Raw genomic sequence first — 19,500 nt, forward strand, 5'->3', positions numbered from 1 at the left:
TGATATAACTCTGATATAACTCTGATACAACTCTGATACAACTCTGATACAACTCTGATACAACTCTGATACAACTCTGATACAACTCTGATATAACTCTGATATAACTCTGATACAACTCTGATACAACTCTGATACAACTCTGATACAACTCTGATACAACTCTGATATAACTCTGATATAACTCTGATACAACTCTGATATAACTCTGATATAACTCTGATACAACTCTGATACAACTCTGATACAACTCTGATATACAACTCTGATACAACTCTGATACAACTCTGATACAACTCTGATACAACTCTGATACAACTCTGATACAACTCGGATATAACTGATATAACTCTGATATAACTCTGATACAACTCTGATATAACTGATACAACTCTGATACAACTCTGATATAACTCTGATACAACTCTGATATAACTGATATAACTCTGATACAACTCTGATACAACTCGGATATAACTGATATAACTCTGATATAACTCTGATACAACTCTGATACAACTCTGATACAACTCTGATACAACTCTGATACAACTCTGATACAACTCGGACACAACTCTGATATAACTCTGATATAACTGATATAACTGATATAACTCTGATATAACTCTGATATAACTCTGATATAACTCTGATATAACTGATATAACTCTGATATAACTGATATAACTGATATAACTCTGATACAACTCTGATACAACTCTGATACAACTCTGATATAACTGATATAACTCTGATACAACTCTGATACAACTCTGATACAACTCTGATACAACTCTGATACAACTCTGATACAACTCTGATATAACTCTGATATAACTCTGATATAACTCTGATACAACTCTGATATAACTGATACAACTCTGATACAACTCTGATACAACTCTGATACAACTCTGATACAACTCTGATACAACTCTGATACAACTCTGATACAACTCTGATACAACTCTGATATAACTGATATAACTCTGATACAACTCTGATACAACTCTGATACAACTCTGATACAACTCTGATACAACTCTGATACAACTCTGATACAACTCTGATATAACTCTGATATAACTCTGATATAACTCTGATACAACTCTGATATAACTGATATAACTCTGATACAACTCTGATACAACTCTGATACAACTCTGATACAACTCTGATACAACTCTGATATAACTGATACAACTCTGATACAACTCTGATATAACTGATATAACTGATATAACTGATATAACTGATATAACTCTGATATAACTGATATAACTCTGATATAACTCTGATATAACTGATATAACTGATATAACTCTGATATAACTGATATAACTCTGATATAACTCTGATATAACTCTGATATAACTGATATAACTCTGATATAACTGATATAACTCTGATATAACTGATATAACTCTGATATAACTCTGATATAACTGATATAACTGATATAACTGATACAACTCTGATACAACTCTGATACAACTCTGATATAACTCTGATATAACTCTGATATAACTGATATAACTGATACAACTCTGATACAACTCTGATACAACTCTGATATAACTCTGATATAACTCTGATATAACTGATATAACTCTGATACAACTCTGATATAACTCTGATACAACTCTGATACAACTCTGATATAACTCTGATACAACTCTGATACAACTCTGATACAACTCTGATACAACTCTGATACAACTCTGATACAACTCTGATACAACTGATACAACTCTGATACAACTCTGATACAACTCTGATACAACTCTGATACAACTCTGATACAACTCTGATATAACTGATACAACTCTGATACAACTCTGATACAACTCTGATATAACTCTGATACAACTCTGATATAACTCTGATATAACTCTGATATAACTCTGATACAACTCTGATATAACTCTGATATAACTCTGATATAACTGATATAACTCTGATACAACTCTGATACAACTCTGATACAACTCTGATACAACTCTGATATAACTCTGATACAACTCTGATATAACTGATACAACTCTGATACAACTCTGATATAACTGATATAACTCTGATATAACTCTGATATAACTCTGATATAACTCTGATACAACTCTGATACAACTCTGATACAACTCTGATACAACTCTGATACAACTCGGATATAACTGATACAACTCTGATACAACTGATACAACTCTGATATAACTCTGATACAACTCTTATATAACTCTGATACAACTGATACAACTCTGATACAACTCTGATACAACTCTGATACAACTCTGATATAACTGATATCTGATACAACTCTGATACAACTCTGATAATGAACAACTGATACAACTCTGATATAACTCTGATACAACTCTGATACAACTCTGATATAACTGATACAACTCTGATACAACTCTGATACAACTCTGATACAACTCTGATACAACTCTGATATAACTGATATAACTCTGATATAACTGATACAACTCTGATACAACTGATATAACTGATACAACTCTGATACAACTCTGATATAACTCTGATATAACTCTGATACAACTCTGATACAACTCTGATACAACTCTGATATAACTCTGATATAACTGATATAACTGATACAACTCTGATATAACTGATACAACTCTGATACAACTCTGATACAACTCTGATATAACTGATACAACTCTGATATAACTGATACAACTCTGATATAACTCTGATACAACTCTGATACAACTCTGATACAACTCTGATATAACTCTGATACAACTCTGATATAACTCTGATACAACTCTGATATAACTGATATAACTGATATAACTGATACAACTCTGATACAACTCTGATACAACTCTGATACAACTCTGATACAACTCTGATACAACTCTGATACAACTCTGATACAACTCTGATATAACTGATACAACTCTGATACAACTCTGATATAACTGATACAACTCTGATATAACTGATACAACTCTGATACAACTCTGATATAACTCTGATACAACTCTGATACAACTCTGATACAACTCTGATACAACTCTGATACAACTCTGATACAACTCTGATACAACTCTGATATAACTGATACAACTCTGATACAACTCTGATACAACTCTGATATAACTCTGATACAACTGATATAACTCTGATACAACTCTGATACAACTCTGATACAACTCTGATACCAACTCTGATACAACTCTGATACAACTCTGATACAACTCTGATACAACTCTGATACAACTCTGATATAACTGATACAACTCTGATACAACTCTGATACAACTCTGATATACTCTGATACAACTCTGATACAACTCTGATACAACTCTGATACAACTGATACAACTCTGATATAACTCTGATACAACTGATATAACTGATACAACTCTGATACAACTCTGATATGATACTCTGATATAACTGATATAACTGATATAACTCTGATATAACTCTGATATAACTGACAACTCTGATATAACTGATATAACTCTGATATAACTGATACAACTCTGATACTGATATAACTCTGATATAACTCTGATACAACTCTGATATAACTCTGATATAACTGATACAACTCTGATATAACTCTGATATAACTGATATAACTGATATAACTCTGATATAACTGATATAACTGATATAACTCTGATATGATACAACTCTGATACAACTCTGATACAACTCTCTGATATAACTGATATCTGATATAACTCTGATACAACTCTGATACAACTCTGATATAACTCTGATACAACTCTGATATAACTCTGATATAACTCTGATACAACTCTGATACAACTCTGATACAACTCTGATATAACTCTGATACAACTCTGATATAACTCTGATACAACTCTGATACAACTCTGATACAACTCTGATACAACTCTGATATAACTCTGATATAACTCTGATATAACTGATATCTGATACAACTCTGATACAACTCTGATACAACTCTGATATAACTCTGATACAACTCTGATATAACTGATACAACTCTGATACAACTCTGATACAACTCTGATACAACTCTGATACAACTCTGATATAACTGATATAACTGATATAACTCTGATATAACTCTGATATAACTCTGATATAACTCTGATATAACTGATATAACTCTGATACAACTCTGATATAATATAACTCTGATACAACTCTGATACAACTGATACAACTCTGATATAACTCTGATACAACTCTGATACAACTGATATCTGATATAACTCTGATACAACTCTGATACAACTCTGATATAACTCTGATATAACTCTGATACAACTCTGATACAACTCTGATATAACTCTGATACAACTCTGATACAACTCTGATACAACTCTGATACAACTCTGATACAACTCTGATACAACTCTGATATAACTCTGATATAACTCTGATATAACTCTGATACAACTCTGATACAACTCTGATACAACGGATACAACTCTGATACAACTCTGATACAACTCTGATACAACTCTGATACAACTCTGATATAACTCTGATACAACTCTGATATAACTCTGATACAACTCTGATACAACTCTGATATAACTGATACAACTCTGATATAACTGATACAACTCTGATACAACTCTGATATACCTGATACAACTCTGATACAACTCTGATACAACTCTGATACAACTCTGATATAACTCTGATATAACTCTGATACAACTCTGATACAACTCTGATACAACTCTGATATAACTCTGATATAACTCTGATATAACTCTGATACAACTCTGATACAACTCTGATACAACTCTGATACAACTCTGATACAACTCTGATATAACTCTGATATAACTCTGATATAACTCTGATACAACTCTGATATAACTGATATAACTCTGATACAACTCTGATACAACTCTGATACAACTCTGATATAACTGATATAACTCTGATACAACTCTGATACAACTCTGATATAACTCTGATACAACTCTGATACAACTGATATAACTCTGATATAACTCTGATATAACTCTGATATAACTCTGATACAACTCTGATACAACTCTGATACAACTCTGATACAACTCTGATACAACTCTGATACAACTCTGATACAACTCTGATATAACTCTGATATAACTGATACAACTCTGATACAACTGATACAACTGATACAACTGATACAACTCTGATATAACTCTGATATAACTCTGATACAACTCTGATATAACTCTGATATAACTCTGATATAACTCTGATATAACTCTGATACAACTCTGATATAACTCTGATACAACTCTGATACAACTCTGATACAACTCTGATATAACTCTGATATAACTCTGATACAACTCTGATACAACTCTGATATAACTCTGATATAACTCTGATATAACTCTGATATAACTGATACAACTGATACAACTCTGATACAACTCTGATACAACTCTGATACAACTCTGATATAACTGATATAACTGATACAACTCTGATATAACTCTGATATAACTCTGATACAACTGATACAACTCTGATACAACTCTGATATAACTCTGATACAACTCTGATACAACTCTGATACAACTCTGATACAACTCTGATACAACTCTGATATAACTCTGATACAACTCTGATACAACTCTGATACAACTCTGATATAACTATAACTCTGATACAACTGATATAACTGATACAACTGATATAACTGATACAACTCTGATATAACTGATATAACTCTGATACAACTCTGATACAACTCTGATACAACTCTGATATAACTGATACAACTCTGATACAACTCTGATACAACTCTGATACAACTCTGATACAACTCTGATATAACTCTGATATAACTCTGATATAACTGATATAACTCTGATGATATAACTCTGATACAACTGATACAACTGATATACTGATATAACTCTGATACAACTCTGATACAACTCTGATATAACTCTGATATAACTCTGATATAACTCTGATATAACTCTGATATAACTCTGATACAACTCTGATACAACTCTGATATAACTCTGATATAACTCTGATATAACTGATATAACTCTGATATAACTAACTGATACAACTCTGATATAACTGATATAACTCTGATATAACTGATATCTGATACAACTCTGATATAACTGATATAACTACAACTGATATAACTCTGATAACTGATATAACTCTGATACAACTCTGATATAACTCTGATACAACTCTGATACAACTCTGATATAACTCTGATATAACTCTGATACAACTCTGATACAACTCTGATACAACTCTGATATAACTGATACAACTCTGATACAACTCTGATACAACTCTGATACAACTCTGATACAACTCTGATACAACTCTGATATAACTCTGATATAACTGATATAACTGATATAACTCTGATACAACTCTGATACAACTCTGATACAACTCTGATACAACTCTGATATAACTGATATAACTCTGATACAACTCTGATACAACTCTGATACAACTCTGATACAACTCTGATACAACTCTGATATAACTCTGATACAACTCTGATATAACTCTGATACAACTCTGATATAACTCTGATATAACTGATACAACTCTGATACAACTCTGATACAACTCTGATACAACTCTGATACAACTCTGATACAACTCTGATACAACTCTGATATAACTCTGATACAACTCTGATACAACTCTGATATAACTGATACAACTCTGATACAACTCTGATACAACTCTGATATAACTCTGATATAACTCTGATATAACTGATACAACTCTGATACAACTCTGATACAACTCTGATACAACTCTGATACAACTCTGATATAACTGATATAACTGATATAACTCTGATATAACTCTGATACAACTCTGATACAACTCTGATACAACTCTGATACAACTCTGATACAACTCTGATATAACTGATACAACTCTGATATAACTCTGATATAACTCTGATACAACTCTGATATAACTCTGATACAACTCTGATATAACTGATACAACTCTGATACAACTCTGATACAACTCTGATATAACTGATACAACTCTGATACAACTCTGATACAACTGATATAACTGATCTGATATAACTCTGATATAACTGATATAACTCTGATATCTGATATAACTCTGATATAACTGATATAACTCTGATATAACTGATATAACTGATACAACTCTGATATACTGATATAACTCTGATATAACTGATATAATGATACAACTCTGATATAATATACAACTCTGATATAACTCTGATACAACTGATATAACTCTGATATAACTAACTGATATAACTGATATAACTCTGATATAACTCTGATATAACTCTGATACAACTCTGATATAACTCTGATACAATGATACAACTCTGATATAACTCTGATACAACAACTGATACAACTCTGATACAACTCTGATACAACTCTGATATAACTCTGATATAACTGATATAACTCTGATATAACTGATATAACTCTGATACAACTCTGATACAACTCTGATACAACTCTGATACAACTCTGATATAACTCTGATACAACTCTGATACAACTCTGATACAACTCTGATACAACTCTGATACAACTCTGATATAACTCTGATATAACTCTGATATAACTCTGATATAACTCTGATACAACTCTGATACAACTCTGATACAACTCTGATATACTGATATAACTCTGATACAACTGATACAACTCTGATATAACTCTGACTCTGATACAACGGATATAACTGATATAACTCTGATACAACTCTGATACAACTCTGATACAACTCTGATACAACTCTGATACAACTCTGATATATACAACTCTGATACAACTCTGATACAACTCTGATACAACTCTGATACAACTCTGATACAACTCTGATATAACTGATACAACTCTGATACAACTCTGATACAACTCTGATACAACTCTGATACAACTCTGATACAACTCTGATACTGATACAACTCTGATATAACTCTGATACAACTCTGATATAACTGATATAACTGATATAACTCTGATACAACTCTGATACAACTCTGATATAACTCTGATACAACTCTGATATAACTCTGATACAACTCTGATACAACTCTGATACAACTCTGATACAACTCTGATACAACTCTGATACAACTCTGATATAACTCTGATACAACTCTGATACAACTCTGATACAACTCTGATACAACTCTGATACAACTCTGATATAACTCTGATACAACTCTGATATAACTCTGATATAACTCTGATATAACTGATATAACTCTGATACAACTCTGATACAACTCTGATACAACTCTGATACAACTCTGATACAACTCTGATATAACTCTGATATAACTCTGATACAACTCTGATACAACTCTGATACAACTCTGATATAACTCTGATACAACTCTGATATAACTCTGATACATATAACTGATATAACTGATACAACTCTGATATAACTCTGATACAACTCTGATACAACTCTGATATAACTGATATAACTGATACAACTCTGATACAACTCTGATATAACTGATACAACTCTGATACAACTCTGATACAACTCTGATATAACTCTGATATAACTCTGATACAACTCTGATATAACTGATATAACTGATACAACTCTGATACAACTCTGATACAACTCTGATACAACTCTGATACAACTCTGATATAACTGATACAACTCTGATATAACTCTGATACAACTCTGATATAACTGATATAACTGATACAACTCTGATACAACTCTGATATAACTCTGATATAACTGATACAACTCTGATACAACTCTGATACAACTCTGATACAACTCTGATACAACTGATATAACTCTGATACAACTCTGATACTCTGATATAACTGATACAACTCTGATACAACTCTGATACAACTCTGATACAACTCTGATATAACTGAATAACTGATATAACTCTGATACAACTCTGATACAACTCTGATACAACTCTGATATAACTCTGATACAACTCTGATATAACTGATACAACTCTGATATAACTGATATAACTGATACAACTCTGATACAACTCTGATACAACTCTGATACAACTCTGATACAACTCTGATACAACTCTGATACAACTCTGATACAACTCTGATACAACTGATATAACTGATACAACTCTGATACAACTCTGATACAACTCTGATATAACTGATACAACTCTGATACAACTCTGATATAACTGATACAACTCTGATATAACTCTGATACAACTCTGATACAACTCTGATACAACTCTGATACAACTCTGATATAACTGATACAACTCTGATACAACTCTGATATAACTGATATAACTCTGATACAACTCTGATACAACTCTGATACAACTCTGATACAACTCTGATATAACTCTGATACAACTCTGATACAACTCTGATACAACTCTGATATAACTCTGATACAACTCTGATATAACTCTGATACAACTCTGATACAACTCTGATACAACTCTGATACAACTCTGATACAACTCTGATACAACTCTGATATAACTGATACAACTCTGATACAACTCTGATACAACTCTGATACAACTGATACAACTCTGATATAACTGATATAACTGATATAACTGATACAACTCTGATACAACTCTGATACAACTCTGATATAACTGATATAACTGATATAACTCTGATATAACTCTGATACAACTCTGATATAACTGATATAACTCTGATATAACTGATATAACTGATATAACTCTGATATAACTGATATAACTCTGATATAACTGATATAACTGATACAACTCTGATATAACTGATATAACTCTGATATAACTGACACAACTGATACAACTCGGATATAACTGATATAACTGATATAACTGATACAACTCTGATATAACTGATACAACTCTGATACAACTCTGATACAACTCTGATATAACTGATATAACTGATATAACTCTGATATAACTCTGATACAACTCTGATATAACTGATATAACTCTGATATAACTCTGATATAACTGATATAACTGATATAACTCTGATACAACTCTGATATAACTGACACAACTGATACAACTCTGATATACTCTGATACAACTCTGATATAACTCTGATACAACTCTGATACAACTCTGATACAACTGATACAACTCTGATATAACTGATATAACTCTGATATAACTCTGATATAACTCTGATACAACTCTGATACAACTCTGATACAACTCGGATATAACTGATATAACTCTGATATAACTCTGATACAACTCTGATACAACTCGGATATAACTCTGATACAACTCTGATACAACTCTGATATAACTGATACAACTCTGATACAACTCTGATACAACTCTGATATAACTCTGATATAACTCTGATACAACTCTGATATACCTGATACAACTCTGATACAACTCTGATACAACTCTGATACAACTCTGATATAACTCTGATACAACTCTGATACAACTCTGATATAACTGATATAACTCTGATATAACTCTGATACAACTCTGATATAACTGATATAACTCTGATATAACTCTGATATAACTCTGATACAACTGATATAACTCTGATATAACTCTGATACAACTGATATAACTCTGATATAACTGATATAACTCTGATATAACTGATATAACTCTGATATAACTCTGATACAACTCTGATACAACTCTGATACAACTCTGATACAACTCTGATACAACTCTGATACAACTCTGATATAACTCTGATATAACTGATACAACTCTGATACAACTCTGATACAACTCTGATACAACTCTGATACAACTCTGATATAACTCTGATACAACTCTGATATAACTGATATAACTCTGATATAACTGATATAACTCTGATACAACTCTGATACAACTCTGATACAACTCTGATACAACTCTGATACAACTCTGATATAACTCTGATACAACTCTGATATAACTGATATAACTGATATAACTGATATAACTGATACAACTCTGATACAACTCTGATACAACTCTGATACAACTCTGATATAACTGATATAACTGATATAACTCTGATACAACTCTGATATAACTGATACAACTCTGATACAACTGATATAACTCTGATATAACTGATATAACTCTGATACAACTCTGATACAACTCTGATACAACTCTGATACAACTCTGATACAACTCTGATATAACTGATACAACTCTGATACAACTCTGATACAACTCTGATACAACTCTGATATACCTGATACAACTCTGATACAACTCTGATACAACTCTGATACAACTCTGATACAACTCTGATACAACTCTGATACAACTGATATAACTGATACAACTCTGATACAACTCTGATACAACTCTGATACAACTCTGATACAACTCTGATACAACTCTGATATAACTGATACAACTCTGATACAACTGATATAACTGATACAACTCTGATACAACTCTGATATAACTCTGATATAACTGATATAACTCTGATATAACTCTGATACAACTCTGATACAACTCTGATACAACTCTGATACAACTCTGATACAACTCTGATACAACTCTGATATAACTCTGATACAACTCTGATACAACTCTGATACAACTCTGATACAACTCTGATACAACTCTGATACAACTCTGATATAACTGATATAACTGATATAACTGATACAACTCTGATACTACTCTGATACAACTCTGATACAACTCTGATATAACTGATACAACTCTGATATAACTCTGATACAACTCTGATATAACTGATATAACTGATATAACTGATATAACTCTGATACAACTCTGATACAACTCTGATACAACTCTGATACAACTGATATAACTGATATAACTGATACAACTCTGATACAACTCTGATATAACTGATACAACTCTGATACAACTCTGATACAACTCTGATATAACTGATACAACTCTGATACAACTCTGATACAACTCTGATATAACTCTGATACAATAACTCTGATATAACTGATACAACTCTGATACAACTTGATACAACTCTGATACAACTCTGATATAACTCTGATATAACTCTGATATAACTCTGATACAACTCTTATATAACTGATATAACTGATACAACTCTGATATAACTGATACAACTCTGATATAACTGATACAACTCTGATACAACTGATATAACTGATACAACTCTGATACAACTGATACAACTCTGATATAACTGATACAACTCTGATACAACTGATATAACTGATACAACTCTGATACAACTCTGATATAACTCTTATATAACTGATATAACTCTGATATAACTGATATAACTCTGATATAACTCTGATACAACTCTGATACAACTCTGATACAACTGATATAACTCTGATATAACTCTGATATAACTCTGATATAACTCTGATATAACTGATATAACTGATATAACTGATATAACTGATACAACTCTGATACAACTCTGATACAACTCTGATACAACTCTGATACAACTCTGATACAACTCTGATACAACTCTGATACAACTCTGATATAACTGATACAACTCTGATACAACTCTGATATAACTGATACAACTCTGATACAACTCTGATACAACTCTGATATAACTGATATAACTCTGATACAACTCTGATACAACTCTGATATAACTCTGATACAACTGATACAACTCTGATATAACTGATACAACTCTGATATAACTCTGATATAACTGATACAACTCTGATATAACTCTGATATAACTCTGATATAACTCTGATACAACTCTGATACAACTCTGATACAACTCTGATACAACTCTGATACAACTCTGATACAACTCGGATATAACTGATACAACTCTGATACAACTGATACAACTCTGATATAACTCTGATATAACTCTGATACAACTCTGATACAACTCTGATACAACTCTGATACAACTCTGATACAACTCTGATATCTGATACAACTCTGATACAACTCTGATACAACTCTGATATAACTGATACAACTCTGATATAACTCTGATATAACTCTGATACAACTCTGATACAACTCTGATACAACTCTGATATAACTCTGATACAACTCTGATACAATACAACTCTGATACAACTCTGATACAACTCTGATACAACTCTGATACAACTCTGATACAACTCTGATATAACTCTGATACAACTCTGATATAACTGATACAACTCTGATACAACTCTGATATAACTGATACAACTCTGATACAACTCTGATACAACTCTGATATAACTCTGATACAACTCTGATATAACTGATATAACTGATATAAACTCTGATACAACTCTGATACAACTCTGATACAACTCTGATACAACTCTGATATAACTCTGATATAACTGATATAAACTCTGATACAACTCTGATATAACTGATATAACTGATACAACTCTGATACAACTCTGATACAACTCTGATACAACTCTGATATAACTGATACAACTCTGATATAACTGATATAACTGATACAACTCTGATATAACTGATACAACTCTGATACAACTCTGATACAACTCTGATATAACTGATATAACTGATATAACTCTGATATAACTCTGATACAACTCTGATATAACTGATATAACTCTGATATAACTGATATAACTGATATAACTGATATAACTGATATAACTCTGATACAACTCTGATATAACTGATATAACTGATATAACTCTGATACAACTCTGATACAACTCTGATACAACTCTGATACAACTCTGATACAACTCTGATACAACTGATATAACTGATACAACTCTGATACAACTCTGATATAACTCTGATACAACTCTGATACAACTCTGATATAACTGATATAACTGATACAACTCTGATACAACTCTGATATAACTCTGATACAACTCTGATACAACTCTGATACAACTCTGATACAACTCTGATACAACTCTGATACAACTCTGATATAACTGATACAACTCTGATACAACTCTGATATAACTGATATAACTGATATAACTGATATAACTCTGATATAACTGATATAACTCTGATATAACTCTGATACAACTCTGATACAACTGATACAACTCTGATACAACTCTGATACAACTCTGATACAACTCTGATATAACTCTGATACAATGATACAACTCTGATACAACCTGATACAACTCTGATATACCTGATACAACTCTGATACAACTCTGATACAACTCTGATACAACTGATATCTGATATAACTGATATAACTCTGATACAACTCTGATATAACGATATAACTCTGATATAACTGATACAATATAACTCTGATACAACTCTGATATAACTGATATAACTGATATAACTCTGATATAACTGATACAACTCTGATACAACTCGGATATAACTGATACAACTCTGATACAACTGATACAACTCTGATATAACTCTGATATAACTCTGATACAACTCTGATACAACTCTGATACAACTCTGATACAACTCTGATACAACTCTGATACAACTCTGATACAACTCTGATATAACTCTGATACAACTCTGATATAACTCTGATACAACTCTGATACAACTCTGATACAACTCTGATATAACTGATACAACTCTGATACAACTCTGATACAACTCTGATACAACTCTGATACAACTCTGATACAACTCTGATACAACTCTGATACAACTCTGATATAACTCTGATATAACTCTGATACAACTCTGATATAACTGATACAACTCTGATACAACTCTGATACAACTCTGATACAACTCTGATACAACTCTGATACAACTCTGATACAACTCTGATATAACTCTGATATAACTCTGATACAACTGATATCTGATACAACTGATATAACTGATACAACTCTGATATACTGATATAACTCTGATATAACTCTGATACAACTGATATAACACTGATACAACTCTGATATAACTCTGATATAACTGATATAACTCTGATATAACTCTGATATAACTGATACAACTCTGATATAACTCTGATATAACTCTGATATAACTCTGATATAACTCTGATACAACTGATATAACTCTGATATAACTGATATAACTGTGATACAACTCTGATACAACTCTGATACAACTCTGATACAACTCTGATATAACTGATACAACTCTGATACAACTCTGATATAACTCTGATACAACTCTGATACAACTCTGATACAACTCTGATACAACTCTGATACAACTCTGATATAACTCTGATATAACTCTGATATAACTCTGATATAACTCTGATATAACTCTGATATAACTGATACAACTCTGATACAACTCTGATACAACTCTGATACAACTCTGATACAACTCTGATACAACTCTGATATAACTGATACAACTCTGATACAACTGATACAACTCTGATACAACTCTGATACAACTCTGATACAACTGATATAACTCTGATATAACTGATATAACTCTGATATAACTGATATAACTGATACAACTCTGATATAACTGATATAACTGATACAACTCTGATATAACTGATACAACTCTGATATAACTGATACAACTCTGATATAACTGATATAACTGATACAACTCTGATATAACTGATATAACTCTGATATAACTCTGATACAACTCTGATATAACTGATATAACTCTGATATAACTGATATAACTGATACAACTCTGATATAACTGATACAACTCTGATATAACTGATATAACTCTGATATAACTGATATAACTGATACAACTCTGATATAACTGATATAACTCTGATATAACTGATATAACTGATACAACTCTGATATAACTGATACAACTCTGATACAACTCTGATACAACTGATACAACTCTGATACAACTCTGATACAACTCTGATACAACTGATATAACTGATATAACTCTGATATAACTCTGATACAACTCTGATACAACTCTGATATAACTCTGATATAACTCTGATATAACTCTGATATAACTCTGATATAACTCTGATACAACTCTGATACAACTCTGATATAACTGATATAACTCTGATACAACTCTGATACAACTCGGATATAACTGATATAACTCTGATACAACTCTGATACAACTCTGATACAACTCTGATATACCTGATACAACTCTGATACAACTCTGATACAACTCTGATACAACTCTGATATAACTCTGATATAACTGATACAACTCTGATACAACTCTGATACAACTCTGATACAACTCTGATACAACTCTGATATAACTCTGATACAACTCTGATACAACTCGGATATAACTGATACAACTCTGATACAACTGATACAACTCTGATACAACTCGGATATAACTGATACAACTCTGATATAACTCTGATATAACTGATACAACTCTGATATAACTCTGATACAACTCTGATATAACTCTGATACAACTCTGATACAACTCTGATACAACTCTGATACAACTGATACAACTCTGATACAACTCTGATACAACTCTGATACAACTCTGATATAACTCTGATATAACTCTGATATAACTCTGATACAACTCTGATACAACTCTGATATAACTCTGATACAACTCTGATACAACTCTGATACAACTCTGATACAACTCTGATATAACTCTGATACAACTCGGATATAACTGATACAACTCTGATACAACTCTGATACAACTCTGATACAACTCTGATATAACTGATATAACTCTGATATAACTGATATAACTCTGATACAACTCTGATATAACTCTGATACAACTCTGATACAACTCTGATATAACTCTGATACAACTCTGATACAACTCTGATACAACTCTGATACAACTCTGATACAACTCTGATACAACTCTGATACAACTCTGATATAACTGATATAACTCTGATACAACTCTGATATAACTGATATAACTCTGATATAACTGATACAACTCTGATACAACTCTGATACAACTCTGATACAACTCTGATATAACTGATACAACTCTGATATAACTGATATAACTCTGATATAACTGATACAACTCTGATACAACTCTGATACAACTCTGATACAACTCTGATACAACTCTGATATAACTCTGATACAACTCTGATATAACTGATATAACTGATATAACTGATATAACTGATACAACTCTGATACAACTCTGATACAACTCTGATACAACTCTGATACAACTCTGATACAACTCTGATACAACTCTGATATAACTGATATAACTGATACAACTCTGATACAACTCTGATATAACTGATACAACTCTGATATAACTCTGATATAACTCTGATACAACTCTGATATAACTCTGATACAACTCTGATACAACTCTGATACAACTCTGATACAACTCTGATATAACTGATACAACTCTGATACAACTCTGATATAACTGATACAACTCTGATACAACTCTGATACAACTCTGATACAACTCTGATACAACTCTGATACAACTCTGATACAACTCTGATACAACTCTGATATACCTGATACAACTCTGATACAACTCTGATACAACTCTGATACAACTCTGATATACCTGATACAACTCTGATACAACTCTGATACAACTCTGATACAACTCTGATACAACTCTGATACAACTCTGATACAACTCTGATACAACTCTGATACAACTGATATAACTGATACAACTCTGATACAACTCTGATATAACTCTTATATAACTGATATAACTCTGATATAACTCTGATACAACTCTGATACAACTCTGATACAACTGATACAACTCTGATATAACTGATATAACTCTGATATAACTGATATAACTGATATAACTCTGATATAACTCTGATACAACTGATATAACTGATATAACTGATATAACTGATATAACTCTGATACAACTCTGATATAACTGATATAACTCTGATACAACTCTGATACAACTCTGATACAACTCTGATATAACTGATATAACTGATATAACTGATACAACTCTGATACAACTCTGATATAACTCTGATATAACTGATATAACTGATACAACTCTGATATAACTGATACAACTCTGATACAACTCTGATATAACTGATATAACTCTGATACAACTCTGATACAACTCTGATATAACTGATATAACTCTGATACAACTGATATAACTGATACAACTCTGATACAACTCTGATATAACTGATATAACTCTGATATAACTGATATAACTGATACAACTCTGATATAACTGATATAACTGATACAACTCTGATATAACTGATATAACTGATATAACTGATATAACTCTGATACAACTCTGATATAACTGATATAACTCTGATACAACTGATATAACTGATATAACTCTGATACAATGATACAACTGATATAACTGATATAACTCTGATATAACTGATATAACTGATATAACTGATATAACTCTGATATAACTGATACAACTCTGATACAACTCTGATACAACTCTGATACAACTCTGATATAACTCTGATATAACTGATATAACTGATATAAACTCTGATACAACTCTGATACAACTCTGATACAACTCTGATACAACTCTGATATAACTGATATAACTGATATAAACTCTGATACAACTCTGATATAACTGATATAACTCTGATACAACTCTGATATAACTGATATAACTCTGATATAACTGATATAACTGATACAACTCTGATACAACTCTGATATAACTGATATAACTCTGATATAACTGATATAACTGATACAACTCTGATATAACTGATACAACTCTGATACAACTCTGATACAACTCTGATACAACTCTGATACAACTCTGATACAACTCCGATACAACTGATACAACTCTGATATAACTCTGATATAACTGATATAACTGATATAACTGATACAACTCTGATATAACTGATACAACTCTGATACAACTCTGATACAACTCTGATACAACTCTGATACAACTCTGATACAACTCTGATACAACTCTGATACAACTCTGATATAACTGATACAACTCTGATACAACTCTGATACAACTCTGATACAACTCTGATATAACTGATATAACTGATATAACTCTGATATAACTCTGATACAACTCTGATACAACTCTGATACAACTCTGATACAACTCTGATACAACTCTGATACAACTCTGATACAACTGATATAACTCTGATACAACTCTGATACAACTCTGATACAACTCTGATACAACTCTGATACAACTCTGATACAACTCTGATACAACTGATATAACTCTGATATAACTGATATAACTCTGATACAACTCTGATATAACGATATAACTCTGATATAACTGAACTCTGATACAACTCTGATACAACTCTGATACAACTGATATAACTGATATAACTGATACAACTCTGATATAACTCTGATATAACTGATACAACTCTGATACAACTCTGATATAACTGATATAACTGATACAACTCTGATACAACTCTGATACAACTCTGATATAACTCTGATATAACTGATACAACTCTGATACAACTCTGATACAACTCTGATACAACTCTGATACAACTCTGATACAACTCTGATACAACTCTGATATAACTCTGATATAACTCTGATATAACTCTGATACAAACTCTGATACAACTCTGA

At 31.7% G+C, this 19,500-nt stretch overlaps 1 protein-coding gene across 1 annotated transcript in view; it reads right to left on the minus strand.

The window, feature by feature from the left end:
- Positions 1–19,500, minus strand: part of fbxl16 (F-box and leucine-rich repeat protein 16) — a 125,085-nt gene that overhangs the window by 48,018 nt on the left and 57,567 nt on the right. The window lies entirely within an intron of this gene.

The sequence above is a fragment of the Oncorhynchus keta genome, chromosome 5 (assembly GCF_023373465.1).
Source record: "Oncorhynchus keta strain PuntledgeMale-10-30-2019 chromosome 5, Oket_V2, whole genome shotgun sequence".
In the NCBI taxonomy this organism is placed as follows: domain Eukaryota; kingdom Metazoa; phylum Chordata; class Actinopteri; order Salmoniformes; family Salmonidae; genus Oncorhynchus; species Oncorhynchus keta.